Source organism: Meriones unguiculatus, chromosome 3 (genome assembly GCF_030254825.1).
Source record: "Meriones unguiculatus strain TT.TT164.6M chromosome 3, Bangor_MerUng_6.1, whole genome shotgun sequence".
NCBI lineage: Eukaryota > Metazoa > Chordata > Mammalia > Rodentia > Muridae > Meriones > Meriones unguiculatus.
In genome coordinates, this window is record NC_083351.1 from 185,854,550 (window position 1) to 185,870,114 (window position 15,565).

At 38.7% G+C, this 15,565-nt stretch overlaps 1 pseudogene; it reads right to left on the reverse strand.

Annotated features, from left to right (window-relative positions):
* Positions 1-10,639: 10,639 nt before the first annotated feature.
* Positions 10,640-11,830, reverse strand: LOC110566888 (small ribosomal subunit protein eS21-like; annotated as a pseudogene).
* Between the last annotated feature and the right edge of the window lie 3,735 nt (positions 11,831-15,565).

Here is a 15,565-nt window from a genome sequence, read left to right on the forward strand (position 1 = left end):
GTCTCTGCCTTCTTAGTCAGTAATTAGAGATGATCAATCATGCTCACCCAGCATTCATGATCTGGGTATCAAATCTTTAGTCCTCTTTTTTTTTATGTGGAATATTTTAAACGACTAACTCATCACCCCAGCCTGAAGATATGCTCTTACGTATCATGCAGCCGACTATAAATCACATTATCTTCTCTACTATCTACTAAATTCTCTTCTAGTAATCCTTCGTTCATTACCAGCCTTTTGAAATGGTTTCATAATCCATTATCCTCTAATGCTATGTCTCATCTCTCCTTATTTAAACTCTTAGAACCATCCAACATTTTTCATGTTCTTTTTTGGCAGATTATTCTTTCTCTTAGCTGCTTATTGAACACACTGCTGTGTTCACTCGTACATCTTTGCTTACCAGTGACAATATTGGGAGCATCTAAAATGGGATGCAGTCTCAGTTGGGATGCAGTGCCTGGTTTCTACGACTTCTTCTTCCATCAAGCTGGATCACGTATACACATACATTAGCAATTAATTATTAGATGTGGAAAATTACCACATCTTAGATTCTTCATTGACACACTATTTTTTCCTCCACGTCAATTCAATAATTGCACTGGGTAAAACAGCCAACACATAAGAGGTACAGAAGTTGATCATGTGAGTATTTTTAAGTTTTCCCACAACAATATTATTTGATTAGCACTTGATAGACAGACATTAATAAAAGTGACAGTACCCAGACGACCCTCCATCACCCTTTTCCGAGGTTACACCTCAGTTCCTCCATCTCTTCTGGAAGTCTTCCCACACAGTGGAAACAAACCATACAATGCTCTGATTTATTCAAACCTAGCTTCGAAGGTCAGTATTTTATCTACTGTAAAAATATCTAGTGGTGTCAATGAAATGATTCCTAATGATCTTCTCCTACATTCATAGGTTGGTGCCTACCCCAATTGTCATCGAAAGGCTTCACTCAGCAACTGATGGAAACACATGCAGAGACCCACAGTCAGATATTCTTAGGTAATTCTTTGGAAGTGGGAGAGGAAGGATTATAGAAGCCAGAGTGGTCAAGAACACCACAAGAAAACCCATAGAATCAACTAACACAGGCTCATGTGTGTTCACAGTCTGTCCTCCTCACCAGGAAGCCAGCATGGGACTGGCCTAGGCACTGTGCATATGTTACAGCTTTGTAACTTGGTCTTCTTGTGGAACTCCTAACAGTAAGAACAGGTACTATTTCTGACTATGTTGCCTGCTTTTTTGCACCCTTTCTTTCTACTCGGTTGCCATTTTCAGCCCAGTTGGCTGGTTGATATCCTTGGGAGGCCTGCCCTTTTCTGTAGAGAAATGTAGGAGTGTATTAGGTTGAGTGGAGGAGAGGTGGGGGCGTGAGGGAATGTGAGAAGGGGAGGGAAGGGCAACTGTGGTTGAGGTTTAAAATCAAACACCAGATAGATAGGTAGATAAATAGATAGATACATAGATAGATAGTTAGATAGATAGATAGATAGATAGATAGATAGATAGATAGATGAAGCTGATGCCATATAGTTTTTATTATAGATAAAAAATCTAATTGAATATTGTCTACCTTCTTTTCCTCCAAGATTTGTTTATTTGGTTTATTTGGATAATTCATCCAATTATGTCACCTAAGATTGATTTTGTTCTTGGAACAAACTGGCAATTATTAATTTCAAAAGAGCGTAAAAATATCAAATTTCAAGTACATCAACTAGGTCAGGAAGATAAATATATGGTACAGAAAAGTAGGGTTTTTCAGTTGGGAATTGAATAACATATTCTTTTTTTTGTAAGGCATTAATTTTCTTTTCCATATGCAAGTTATTTTGGCATGGATGAGACTTGGGAACAATAACAATACATGCTTTAAGAAGACATTCTCATGGTCTCAGAGTCCTGGGTGCACACTTTGCTTTGTATAGGATCCATATGCCTATATAGCTCTAAAACACCTGAAGAAACCAACATCCAGATTAGATAAACTGATTGTTTGGCATGCTATAGATCAAGTATCCAAACAGATTGAAATTACTGGCATTTCATGTGTAATGTGGATAAACCAACTGAGCTAGGAGCTGGTTGGTTGACAGCTTGGAGCTGCCTGGCTGGCTGCCCGAGACAGATGGACCCCACTGGTGGATGGCCTTCTTTCCGAAGGCAATAGTGCATGCAGTGGCCATGTACAGAGGATTCTTCTTTCAATACTACAGTCAGTGTCAGCTGGCTGCCTTTATCCAGTCAGTGCATCATTCCATGTAAGCACAAGCTGCATCCCCAGAGGGTTCTGCTGAAGGGTCCCTAGAAAGGGCACTGTTATCCTTCATACAAATATACCACACTTTACAAAACCTTTCTGATAAGCTGTCTAGTTATATTATGTCTTTTAAAAATATCATTAACACATCAAAAGTGAGAAGAGTAAAGGAAGGTCACCTAGAAAATTGCTGAGTAACACTTAGTATATAGGTGATCAAAGTCTGTATTAGTCTTTCCTTTGCAGAAATGAGGGACACTAGTTACAGGGATAATGACACTGAATAAAGGAAATTTGATGATGGTACCCAGCATCGAAATCCTAGAGAAGGAGATTAGAAAGTTGTTCATGGTCATTTTAATTAGGGTTAAATTAGGTATAACCACTCACCAAAATCAGAATCTTCCCCATTTCAGTAGCTACATTAGTTCAAGACATAAAAAAAGACACAGCTAGCCATATATAAAACCTATAGAAACATAAAAATAATGGAAACAAAATTATACTTTAAATTTTAACATGCAGACTATCAGCACATGGTTTTGCATATGCTGTCTACTCACAGTATCGGGGAGCTATATTTCTAGTCTGCATTTTACTTTTCATTCTGAGGCAATGTCTTAGCAAATTTCTGAGACTGGCTTTGAACTCACTGAATAGACCACGAAGGCTTAGCTTTCATGATCATTGCATATCAGTGCTGATTATCTGGTATCATAGATATGCAACATCACGCCAGTGACAAAATTATTCTTTTAAGTGGCTTAAAATATTTTGTCTTAAGAAATTGAATAAAATGGTTTCATTTTCTTAGTTGGTTAGTTTTCTTTGGTTCTTTTAGTCTGGCAGATCAAAAAGAGCCATGATTTTCTTCTCATTGTACCCCTCCTATACCTCACCCCATGACTGCTCGCTCCTATAAAGAGTCACTTGGTTGAGAATTACAAGACACTAAGACTAGCTTTGGGCAGACCCAACGCTTGAGTTTATTGCCACTTGCCAAGTCTAACGTTTAGGCATGTAAATGAAGTTCTAGACAAATCAAGCTTTTAGAATACTGTAAAGGGTAATCAATATACAGGGAGGAGAGAACCACTCAGAATAGCTCAGACATATCAAATAGAATTTATATGGGGAAAAGTTCTTGTTTTAGGTTTACAAGATTAAAGTTGTTAATCATTCTGGAGTGTAGTTCTCCGATATTGTGTATATACTGTGATATTGTCTTAGCAAATATGGCTATTAAGCACCAATTTTGTCACTGGGAGGTGGAAAGAATATATTTCTATTTAAAATAATATGTTAAGAAGGAGTAGAAAAATAAAAGCCTGATCTTGTTTTAATTAAAAAAAAATCTTTATGACATACAGTTGGGGTTGGTTAATCTGTCATACATGGTATGACAAAAATTAAAAACAAATCTACTACACTTGGAGGAAAAAGGGCAGAGGTTCTACTTGAGTATTAAAGGGGTCACTAACTGATACCATCTGCATGTAAACAGGTCCAAATGCAGAGAACCTATCCGTTAAATTAGTATTCTGTCTGCTTTTAAACAGAATGAAGAGAAAATGGTTTTGTCTATCATTTGACAAATTAAGAATTATAAAAGTTCATTCACAGATATTTCCCCAAAGAGATTGTTTATTACCCCACAGGAATGTCTGATCTCATAATAATGTTTTTAGTGTCATCTGCAGATGTGTTGGGTTGCATTCAAAGCTATCTGGGGATACATGTAGTCCCAGAGTTGTAGGTTTGGATATGCTTGGTAGTCAGTGTTCAAACATAAGGCGCTGCCAGAGTGATATAATCTAATACGAAGTTTCAAAGGCATACTTGTTCAACTCTCTTAAGTTCTCACGGTGAAGGCAGTGCTTCTTTGTGAGGCAGTATTTCCTCAAAAAGTGTATTTATCTTAGACCAATTCTGTTACCATTTTTACTCTCAAGAGACTTCTATAGCACTATTTGCCCATGGCTAAGGTAATAAGGAACACATTTTTAAATGTATTGGGTTAAATATTACAGTTTTTTTTTGGTATGGATTGAGTTATAAACTGATACATGGAAAATTTACACACTTTAAAAGATTTTAAGTTAACTTGATAGAAACAGTGCAAAATAAAATGGAAAGTTTTCACTTCAAAGTTCTTATGTTCATAATGGCTGAAAATACTTATTGTATGTATATATCACGGGTATATCTGAGTGTGTGAAAAATAAAGAATGACAGAAAGGAAAGAATTAGTAGATCAGAGTATAGTTCAAAGTCATAATGACCCACTCCCAATGTCCATATCTCTAGTACGTTGTCAACAAGAGAAACAAACAAACAAGTCAATCTGTCCCTAGCTTGATTTCAGAGTCAGAGCGTGCCACTGGTATGGTTAATATTTTCAGCTTCTCTTGTTGAGTGAAAGTGTGTTCTGTCAGAGCAATTCGTTAAATTTCTAGTAATTCTGCAAGCTGCTGACAGTTCATTAATAGATTAAAATTTTTCATTTTGGAGTTATTTACTGCACACAAATCAGCAAATGCCACAAATCAATATTACTCCTATTTCTAGAGACTCATGGCTAAGAACTGGCTGGCAGAACCTAGGACAGAAGAATGAACTGGGTTTTACTTCTCCCTCCCTTATTCTTAATGTGTTGAGTTTGTAGAAACAGATTTGCTCCTTAGTTTGTGAGGCTTTCAAGATATGATATCCTGTTTATTTGTGGCCTTTATTTTGATAAAGAAATCCTGTTAGAGTTCAATCAGAGAAGAAACAGAATTATTTTGAGACACAGGGGTTAAAAAGAGTATATTTTGATATGTAACTGCTCATATGTAGAAGCTAGCAGTTAAGAATTTGGAAATCAGGCCACAATACAAATATCCACAGAGTAAGAGACTAGGGCAGCAATTCCCAGGAATTGAAATAGATTAGGTAGTTATGAATGGATTAGGAGACTAGAATGGGAGGGTCAAATGGAAAGGGAGAGAAAGGGGATGACAGAAAGAATGTGGGAAGAGACATGGAAAACAAAGTACAATTTCAAGGGTTGCGTGAAAAACCTAATACAGTAGAAGCTTCCTAATGTGTGTGTGTGTGTATGTGTGTGTTTGTGATTTAAATGGAATCACCAAATGGGAGAGATGATTCCCCAGCTAGACAACTCCTGTCACTAAGTGAAGTCTGCAGTCCTGGGAAGGAGTTTTATCTAATAGAGTTGTTGGCTAACGGGGGCTGCTGAAACTCCCAAGCAACCCAGTTTTAGTCACTTGGCTGTACTCTGCAAAATGGTGTTGCAGTCCCATTGACAGAGACAAAACCTCTGTGACTTGTTGAATATGGAGAAGTAGACTTGGTTCCTGTCTAAAACCTGTACTGACATTAGTTCAGGGTACAAGCAGGTACTCTGAATGATACCAAAGGACAAATTAAACAATAAGGTATCCCCAAACCCTTTGATCAAAAATGGGGACCTGCTTGCAAGATGTAGTAATATAATAGTAGCACAAATCTTGTGAGACTAATGACGCAATGCTGATTGGACTTAAAGCCCACTCAGTTAGATGGAACCCATCCCTAAAACTTCTAGGGTGACCAAAAACTTGACTAAATAGGCTAGACACCTAGGGTAAAAACAAATACAACTGCTCTGCTCAGCCATCATCAGAGAAACTGCCTTCTGCTGTCGATCGGGAACAAATACAGAGGCACACAGCTGGAGCACGTGCAGCGTGTGAGATGCCTCGGAACTCTCATTTCTCAATGGGATCTCTCCATCAGTCCCCTCCTCTCAAAGCTCTGGGCACTATAAGGAAGAGGAGGCGGAGAGATTGTAAGAGCTAGAGGGGACGGAGTACAGGGAGGACCAAGGGATTCTAAACATAGCTGGATTAATGCACACATGAACTCCCAGAGACTGTGGCAGTAAGCGTAGTGCCTGTACAGGCTGAGCCTATTGAAATCACAGTGCTGAGAGATAAAGAGCACAAAGGCTCCAGTCCTAACACAGGAGCTATTTGCAGCTGATAACCGCTTACAAATAAGGAGTTAGTTTTTTCCAATAGAGTATCACTGAGTATGCAAGTCCAGGCTCCAAATCCACCAGTAAATTGCCAACACAAAACAAAATCAGTTGTATTTTTAGAGGTTTCTTTTGTCTCATCATGCCTTGTCCAGGCATTTTTTTTCTTCCCATATAAGTCTTTTGCTTATATTTTATGGTTTCCAATTTTATGTTTGTATGGAATTTCTGTGCTTGCCAATGTTTGTGTGTATGTGTGTTTGAGGCTATATATTTTTTGTACTTTTTCTTTCATTTTGTTTTTGCTTATATCTTTCATTTATTTTGGTTTTTACTTTTTGTTTTTTCACTCTTTTCAGGCTTATTTTTATTTCATTTTGTTATTCTTAGATGCCTATTTGTTTTCTAGAGAGAGCAAGAAAGGGTGTGGATTTGGGTAGGTGGAGAGCTGGGAAGGGTCTTGGAAAAGTTTGGAGTGGGAGAACCATAATTAGAATATAGTCTATGAAAAAAGTATTTCCAATAAAAACAAATAGTGTAATTATTTTTAAAACGAAGAGTGTATTTTGATGGAAAACTGTATTCTTGTGTGTGTGTGTGTGTGTGTGTGTGTGTGTGTGTATTAGCTAAATGATACCTAAATACAGATGCCTTTGTCATTTTCTCTAGTGAGAGGTGAAATCTTTTTTGTTCATCTCCTTGGGCCTGGCTGACCAAAGTGACATAATATTAGTAACAGAGCTGTCTTCATTAAGACTATTAATAATTTTCTCCTGATTGAGCAATCACATTTGTAATACTTCCTGGTAGTATCTAGCTGTAATCCTCTGAGAATCCAAGACATACAGGAAGCTTTGAGGTGTGTTCTCTTTGCAGACTCTGCTGAGCTTCTGGACAAAAGCCAATACTGGTGCCCAGCCTTGGGTAGAACATCACAGAGTTTTAGCCCTCTAAAGCTCACAGATGACTTCAGAACAAGCCAAGTTAGCTGAAGCAGAAGCAGTTCCACTTTGAGCCCAGTATTCCTGCAGAGTTATCAAAGAAATTCAGTTGGTGCTTATTTTTATGGATAAACCTCTGAGATTGTTCCTGTGAAAACAGCTAAGCATTGTCCCATTCCAAGTCGTGGTGTTGAGAAGGATGGCAGGAAAACTTAATCTAGTTTAATAACTTAGTTTTACACATAAAGACATGGATATCTTAATTGGTGTTAAGCATGCTGTGTAAGAATACAAATAACATTAATTTGTTAGTCAGGGTTCTCTAGAAAAACGGAACCTAAAGAATGAACGTATATTGGCAACAAGTTATTGGACTGACTTATACGATACTCACTTGGCAGACAACAATGAGTATCTGTACACTGAAAAGTCTGAGAATCAAGTGTTTCCTCAGCACGATGATGAATTCTTTCACAGCCCCAATCTGGTAATAAGGTTTGAAGGAATCCTACAGAGCCACAACACAGGGCTAACAGTCCACATGGGAAGGATAAAGAAGCCAGGTTTTTGTTATCAGCAGAAGATGGTAGCAGCAGCGAGGAGATATGCTCCCCAGCCTTGGGTAAAGACAAGCCTACAAAGAAACAATGTCTTTCTCTCGTATCGCCTTATACTGGGATGACATTGAAAGGTTCCGCTCATTTTTGGGAATGGAGTTCTTCCCTGTTATTCCTTCTAGGAAATACTCACATGAACACACACATACACAACTGTGTCTTTTAATTGATTTTTGATACAATCAATTTGTCAGCTAAGATTATCCATCGAAGTAAACGGGACCTATAGTTTACAAACCCAGTGTAGTATGTATTCCTCTTCATCTGAATCCTTTGACTACTTCTACTTCAATCTCCTTATTGCAATTTCTGCATTATTTTAGTAAATTTTATATTGTTTCATCTCTTCTGCTTTGAGCTTGTCTTACAAGCTTGCCCAAGCATATAAACAGTGTTAGGATTCAAACATGTATTCATCATTTCTGCCTGTAGCATTTAATGTGCTGTTAGACACATTCTGAGTAAGCATATCACTCAAGAAGATTTCATCATAAATTATTCTGTCATCAGTACCCCAAGCAACATGTGACTTGGTAGATTCATTCATCATTAGGTGTCTAGCATGTATCTCATTAAATTTGTTCCATGTGTAGTTATATTGAAAATCATTTACAGTTACACAACTAAAGAAAAGCTGTGTGGTTCTGGATAAAGGGCTTGTCATGTGCTGTTCTGAAAGAGGATTCAAGTTAAGAGCGATACTCCAACCAAGGTCCATTCATGGTTATAACCTAGAATGCCTGCTCAGATGTAGCCCATGGCAGTTCAGAATCCAATTGGGTCCCTTAGTAATGGGAACAGGGACTGTCTTTGACATAAACTCAGTGGCTGACTCTTTGACCACCCCCCTTGAGGGAGGAGCAGCCTTGCCAGGCCATCGAGGAGGACAATGCATCCAGTCCTAATGATACCTGATAAGCTAGGGTCAGATGGAAGGGGAGACGTACCTCCCCTATCAGTGGACTTGAAGAGGGGCAAGGAGGAGATGAGGGAGGGAGGGTGGTGTTGGGAGGGAATGAGGAAGGAGGCTATAGCTGGGATACAAAGCTAATAAAATGTAATTAATGTAAAGAAATAAAAATTTAATTAAAAATAGTTGTTTCCTTTAAGTTGATAGATTTTAGTATGTTTATCATATATTGTTTGGATAACATCACTTATAAATGAGTATATATCATAGGAGTCTTTCTGATTCTGGAATACTACACTCAGGATGATCTTTTTTAGTTCTATCCATTTCATGATTTCCTTGTTTTTAATATCTGAGTAGTATTCAATTGTGTAAATATACCATAATTTTTGCATCCATTCTACCATTTGAGGAATATCTAAGCTTTTTCCAGATTCTGGCTATTACCACTAAAGCTGCTATGAACATAGTTGAGCAAATGTCCTTATTGTATGGTTGAGCATCTTTCAGATATGTTCATAGGAGTGGTATAGCTGGGTATTAAGGTAGCAATAAAGAAGCTAAACAATAAGGAGGATCCTAGGGAAGATGCTTAATTCTCATTCAGAGGAGAAAACAGGAGAGACAGTGGAAGCAGTAAAAGAGAGGGAACAGGATGGGAGCTTACAACAGATGTCTTCTAAGACTCCTCACAGCAGGAAATTGAAGCAACTCACAGCCAAACTTTGAACAGACTGTGGGGAGTTTTATGAAAACTGGGGGAAAGAATAGAAGGACCCAGAAGGATGGGGATAGGAGCCACAGAAGGAAAGCAGGGCCCAGGCGATACTTCAGAGACTAATGTATCTATCAAAGACCATACATAGAGAGGACCTAGACCTGCTCAGATGTAGCCCATAGATATAGCCCAGTCTCCATGTGGGCACTCTAGTAAGAGGAGAAGAGACATTCTCTGACATGAACTTGGTTGCCTGATCCTTGATCACTTCTCCTGGTAGGGAAACCAAGATAGCCTACAGAGGAAGAGGATCCAGGCAGACCTGACAGGACTTGATAGACAAGCTTCAGACATGAGTGGAGGAGAACATCTCGTATCAGTGAACTAGGGAAGAGGGATGGGGAGGAAGAGAGAGGTAGGGTTAAACTGGGAAGAGATGAGGGAGGGGACTACAACTGAGCTACAAAGCAAATAAATTGTAAATAATAATAATAAGAAGAAGAAGAAGAAAAAGAGTTCAGTTCCCATAATATAGAGACCTACAGCCAAACACCATGGAAAATAAAGAGAGGGAGAGGGGAAGGGAAATGGAGATAGAAAGAGAGAGACAGAGGGAGGGAGAGCAAGAGAGGGAGAGAGAGGCTGAGAGACAGAGACAGAGAGAGATTTGGAGACAGACAGAGACCCCTTGGAACACAGCTCTATATGAGATATTTCCACCTGTTTTCTTTTTTCAATGCCCAGGAAACATTGTTTGAAAGGAGACAGAAGGATTGTAAAGGCTAAAAGGGATAAAGACACCAGGAGAACAATATCTACGAAGTCAACTGGGCAAAACTCATATGGACTCGCAGAGACTGAGGCAGCAAGCCCATGGCCTGTGTGGGCTGCACAGGTCCTCTGTGTGTGTAGTGTGACTCTAAGTTTAGTTTTTTATATGACTCCTGGCTGTGTGAATGGATGAGTCTCTGATTCTTGTGTCTTTTCTTGGATCTTTTTCTTTCTGTTGGTTTGCTTTTTCCAACTTCGATGTTATTGTTATTATTTTTTTATCTTTCCTTTACATTTTACATTTTGTTTTTATCTTGTAGAAGCCTGATATTTTCTTTTTTTTCTCACTTTTATTTATGACAAATATTCCCGACCTCTTCTGATCAAAAGTTCTTTGAGACAATTCCACTAGCTTTAGAATCATCTGACTCGCCCACCCTGCGAATGGCCCGGCAGATAGCGTAGGTTTTATACTGGCCGTTAAGCCGGCCTGTGACTTTGTCAGCCTCGGCCATGTTCAACTGGATGAACGCGTGGTCCTGGGCACCAATGATGTGCTCGCGGAGCATTTCCGCTGCACATACAGGTCCAGGAACTCACTGGCGTTGTTCTGCCTGTCGGGCCACGCCTGCTAGCTGGTTCAGCGGCAGTGCAGAAAGAAACCCTGATATTTTCTAATGAGAACTAGAAAGGGAGTAGATCCAGATGAAAGAGAAGGTGGGAAGACACTGGGAACCCAGAGTAGAAGGAGAAGAATCAGAATATATTTTATGAGAAAAGAATCTATTTCCATAAGAGGGAAAAAAGAGTTCAGTTTCCTGCTGCAATTTCAGGTGCAGAAAACTGCCTTTAACTCTAGCTGTAGGGCATCTTTGTCCTCCACACCATCATCACTCACATAACAGCATCCTCACTCAGACACTCCTCAGGCTCACTCATGGATACACACACACACACACACACACACACACACAAACACACACACCACTTAAAATCATTAAACACAAACATTTTAAAAGGAAAATATGAACGTACAAATCCAGTATTACCTTATTTTCAGACAGTAATAAAAACTCAAATCAGTGTATTTTTTGTGAAAAATTTGAAAAAACCTAACCCCCAAAAAATGTACAGAAACATGATATATTAATACATACACGAAGACATACACACATTTATACAAGATGATTTTTGAATCATGAGAGGAATAAAGAGTCCATTTCCAACCTGAAAAAAAAATGAGGAAAGTTTTTTTTGTCCATCAATAACTGAAAACTGAAATGGAAAACTCATATGTCAGCATTGACAGCTGACTGGGCTTCCATGAAGGATTGAGTTCTGCTAGGCCCCATGATGGGACAGCCGCAGAGAAGGGATATAAATTGTACCAGCCCAGGAAAAATTGTCCTTGAATTGTGGCTGACTCTATCACAGTGTAGATTGTTCCCGTCTATGTTCATGCAGGTTTTCTAGCTCTTTTACTATTCACATGTTAAATAAAAACTCACCCCTTCCAAGTTTCCCGACAACTAAGTTCAAATTTCTTTCAAGATCTTTTTCTTAACTTACTTCATCCTCCTTAAAGTATTCTATATTTTAAAACATTAATGGTGCTTTATAAATGTGTGCTTGCTTATTTTTAATTAGAATGTACTATAACTCATTAAATGTTCACTGTGTCAGGATCATTTGAGGGATATTAACCTACATGATCTTCCCATAAATTCTGTAAGTTTAATGAATGAAGACACCTTAACAAAATAATGTTATGTAACTTGATTAGTGTATTCTGTTAGTAAGTTCCCATGATAATAATTTACTGACGGTCCACTCTCTGACGCATAATATACTCAATGATATACAGTATCTCAGAATCTTGAGACCCAACACTTTACCCTGCATCAGTAAATATCAATTTCTACTTCAAAAAATTTTATATGTTTACATTAATACTCAAGAATCCAGATGTAAGTACAATGACCTTTAGCCACCTGATTTTTGACAAAAATACAAAAAATAACCATTGCAAAAAAGTCAATTTTTTAATAAATGATGTTGGGGAAACTGGAATCTGGATGCAGAAAAATGAAATTTGACCTTTCACTCTCATCTCACCATGAGTGCAAGGAGAACAAAGATCTGAACGTAAGACCTGGAAATCTGAAATGTTTAGAATAGGAAGTACCTTACGAATAGAGGTTTATATATGTGTGGCTTCAGGCTTCCCCAGAGAGTCTCCTTTGTGCAGTACACAGTGGTGAACCAAAACCTCACCACTCCTCAATGTACAGATGGGAAGTGTGAGAGTTTTGTGAGTGTGCAGACATCCACGTCAGATCCTCCCCACACGCAGAGGGAAGCTGAGAACATCTGGAGCAAAGCATTCGCTTCTGGACATGATAAGAGTTTTGCACTCATGACCTCACAGCAGTTGTGGTTGACTGCATGAGACCTACGAACGATCAAGCCAATCAGTTCTCTAGCATGAAGAGGGGAGGAGGTCTTGGTATGCTGACCATAACCAAGAAACTTTGCCCAGTTGGTGGTTCCCAGGACAGGTAGATTCCCAGAGTGTGGATCCTGGTAGGGTGGACACGCTCCATTGTGACCCCACATCCAGGAGTACACACACAATACAAAGTGGTCCTGATGGGCTAGTGATGTGGAAAGGGACAAGAACGTAAAGTGGATTTGGATGGAGTGAAGGTGAGAAATAAAGGGTAAATATAAAAATTATTTGTATGAAATACACAACTAATGAAAATATAATTTTTACTTTTGTGTTTTAAATAAGAATTTTTGGAAAAAAAGATCCTTTATACAGTGAAAAATAACCCCAGCCAACCCCAGCGTGCCACGTGGGCAATGCAGATAGGTCCACATACACGGAAGCAAGACAGATCCTCATTTTAATGTTATTTGTTCTAAGTGAAGTAGTGAGTTATAGTTATAATTTCATTTAACATAATGTCATACTATAGCTAAACTTCAGTTCCATGAAACTTGAGAAGATAAATGAACCTGGAGTACATCATGCTAAGTGAAAGAAGCTTGGCATAAGAAGATAAACATTGGATACCCATGTGCTGATGTACACTTCCTTTTCCAGCTACGCAGGAGTCTAAGGCAGGACTATCAAAAGTTTAATGTCATACTAGGATATTTTGAGGAAACTGCTCAAAAAAAAAGAGTTGGGGGAACTTGAGATATCTGTCAGAATTCTTGGATTTACCTTTATTTGTTTATTTTTCCATTGGAGAAGGGAGGAGGGAGAGGAAGGAGAAGGATGAAAAGAGAGGAGGAAGGAAGGAACAAAGGAACACAGGAAAAGAGGATGTAATTAAAATGCTGTATGGTCCAGGCTCTTCCCTATCGTTTCTTCTAACATATTTAGTGTGCCTGGTATTATATTAGGGTCTTCAATCCACTTGGACTTTACTTTTGTGCAGGGTGGAAAATATAGGTCTATTCTCATTTTTCTACGTGTAGACATCCAGTTAAACCAGCTCCATTTGTTGAATATGATATCTTTTGTTCACTTTATGGTTTTGGCTTCTTTGTCCCTTAACTGAAGAATGGATACAGAAGTTGTGGTACATTTCCACAATGGAATAGTAACCAACAATTAAAAACAAGGAAATCATGAAATTTACAGGCAAATGGATGGAATTAGAAAAGGTCATTCTGAATGAGGTAATCCAGAAGCAGAAAGACACATATGGTATATGCTCACTTATAAGCAGATATTAGCCATACAGTATAGGATAAACATACTAAAATCTTTATAGTCCTAAAGAAGCTAAAGAATAGGATGACCCTAGGGAAGAAGCTGAAACCTCACTCAGAAGAGCAAACAGGATAGACATCAGAAGTAGGTGAAGATAAGGAAGAGGACAGAAGCCTTCCACAGGGGGGCTCTGAAAGACTCTACCCATACTGCGACTCATAGTCAAACTTTGGGAAGAATGCAGACTTTATGGAAGAAGGGGGAGAGAGAAATCGGGAGGTAACAGGAACTCCGCAAGGAAACCAGAGCCAAAAAACCTGGGCCCTGGGTGCCTGCAGAGACTGATACTCCAACCAAGGACCATGCCTAGAGAGGACCTAGATTCCCTGCTCAGAGGAAGCCCATAGGCTGCTCAGTTTCCAAACAGTTTCCCTAGTAAGGAGGGCAGAGGCTGTCTCTGACTTGAACTCAGCACCCAGCTCTTTGATCACCTCCCACTGCGGGGGTTGGGGGGGGTTTCCCTGGTAAGGAGGGCAGAGGCTGTCTCTGACTTGAACTCAGCAGCCAGCTCTTTGATCACCTCCCACTGCGGGGGGGGGGGGGTCAGCCTTGCCAGGCTACAGAGGAAGACAATGCAGACAGCCCTGATGAGACTTGAAGGCTAGGGTTAGATAGAAAGGGAGGAGGACCTCCCCTATCAGTGGACTAGGGAAAGGACATAGGGGGAGAAGAGAGAAGGTGGGTGGGACTGGGAAGAGATGAGGGAAGGGACTACAGCTGGGATATAAAGTGAATAAATTGTAATAAATAAATTAATGAATGAGTGAATAAATAAATAAAATATTATATAGTTTTACCTATCACAAATCACAAAGCATGGAACAAAATATTGTTTACTGGTCCTGATAATGAAAAATGGAAAAGTGTTAGAAAACAGCCTAAAATTTTATTTACAGGATGAATAAATTTTGGATATCTATATATTGTTTGACTACTAAAATTGATTATTTGCACCTTATGCTTTTTTTTAAGCAGATAGTACTGTGTTTTCACACAATGGTACACAAAGATGAAGATAGTAGCTATAGACAGTGCTATGTGTTAAATAGCTTGATTGTGGTGATCTTTCATTAAAGTGTCAATCTCAAGTTTTATGCTTTAACTACACACAATTTCAGTTCATACAGCTGAATAAATAGACAATGTGAGTAGAACAGTATAATATCCTCAGAAGACATGTTTAAGAGGAATTGAATTACAAAAATTCAGTCTAAAATATAAGTAATAATATATAGATTTTTTTCTGAAATATTTGGGAATATTTATGCATTTACATGAGTTTTCAACTCCAATCCCTTAGATACCTCATCTTGTGAAAGTAGGAGATTGTTCACAAATGGTTAAGAACTGGTAATGAGGACACAGAGAGCTTGTGGCTGAAATAGCTACTTTCTTATTTCCAGCTTTCTGACCTTAGACCAATCACTGGAATTCTCTTGGTACTTTTTCCCATTTTAGAAATGTGTTAATAACAGCTATTCTTCCTGACTTGCTGAGAAAGTTTGAAAATGAGGCAACTCAA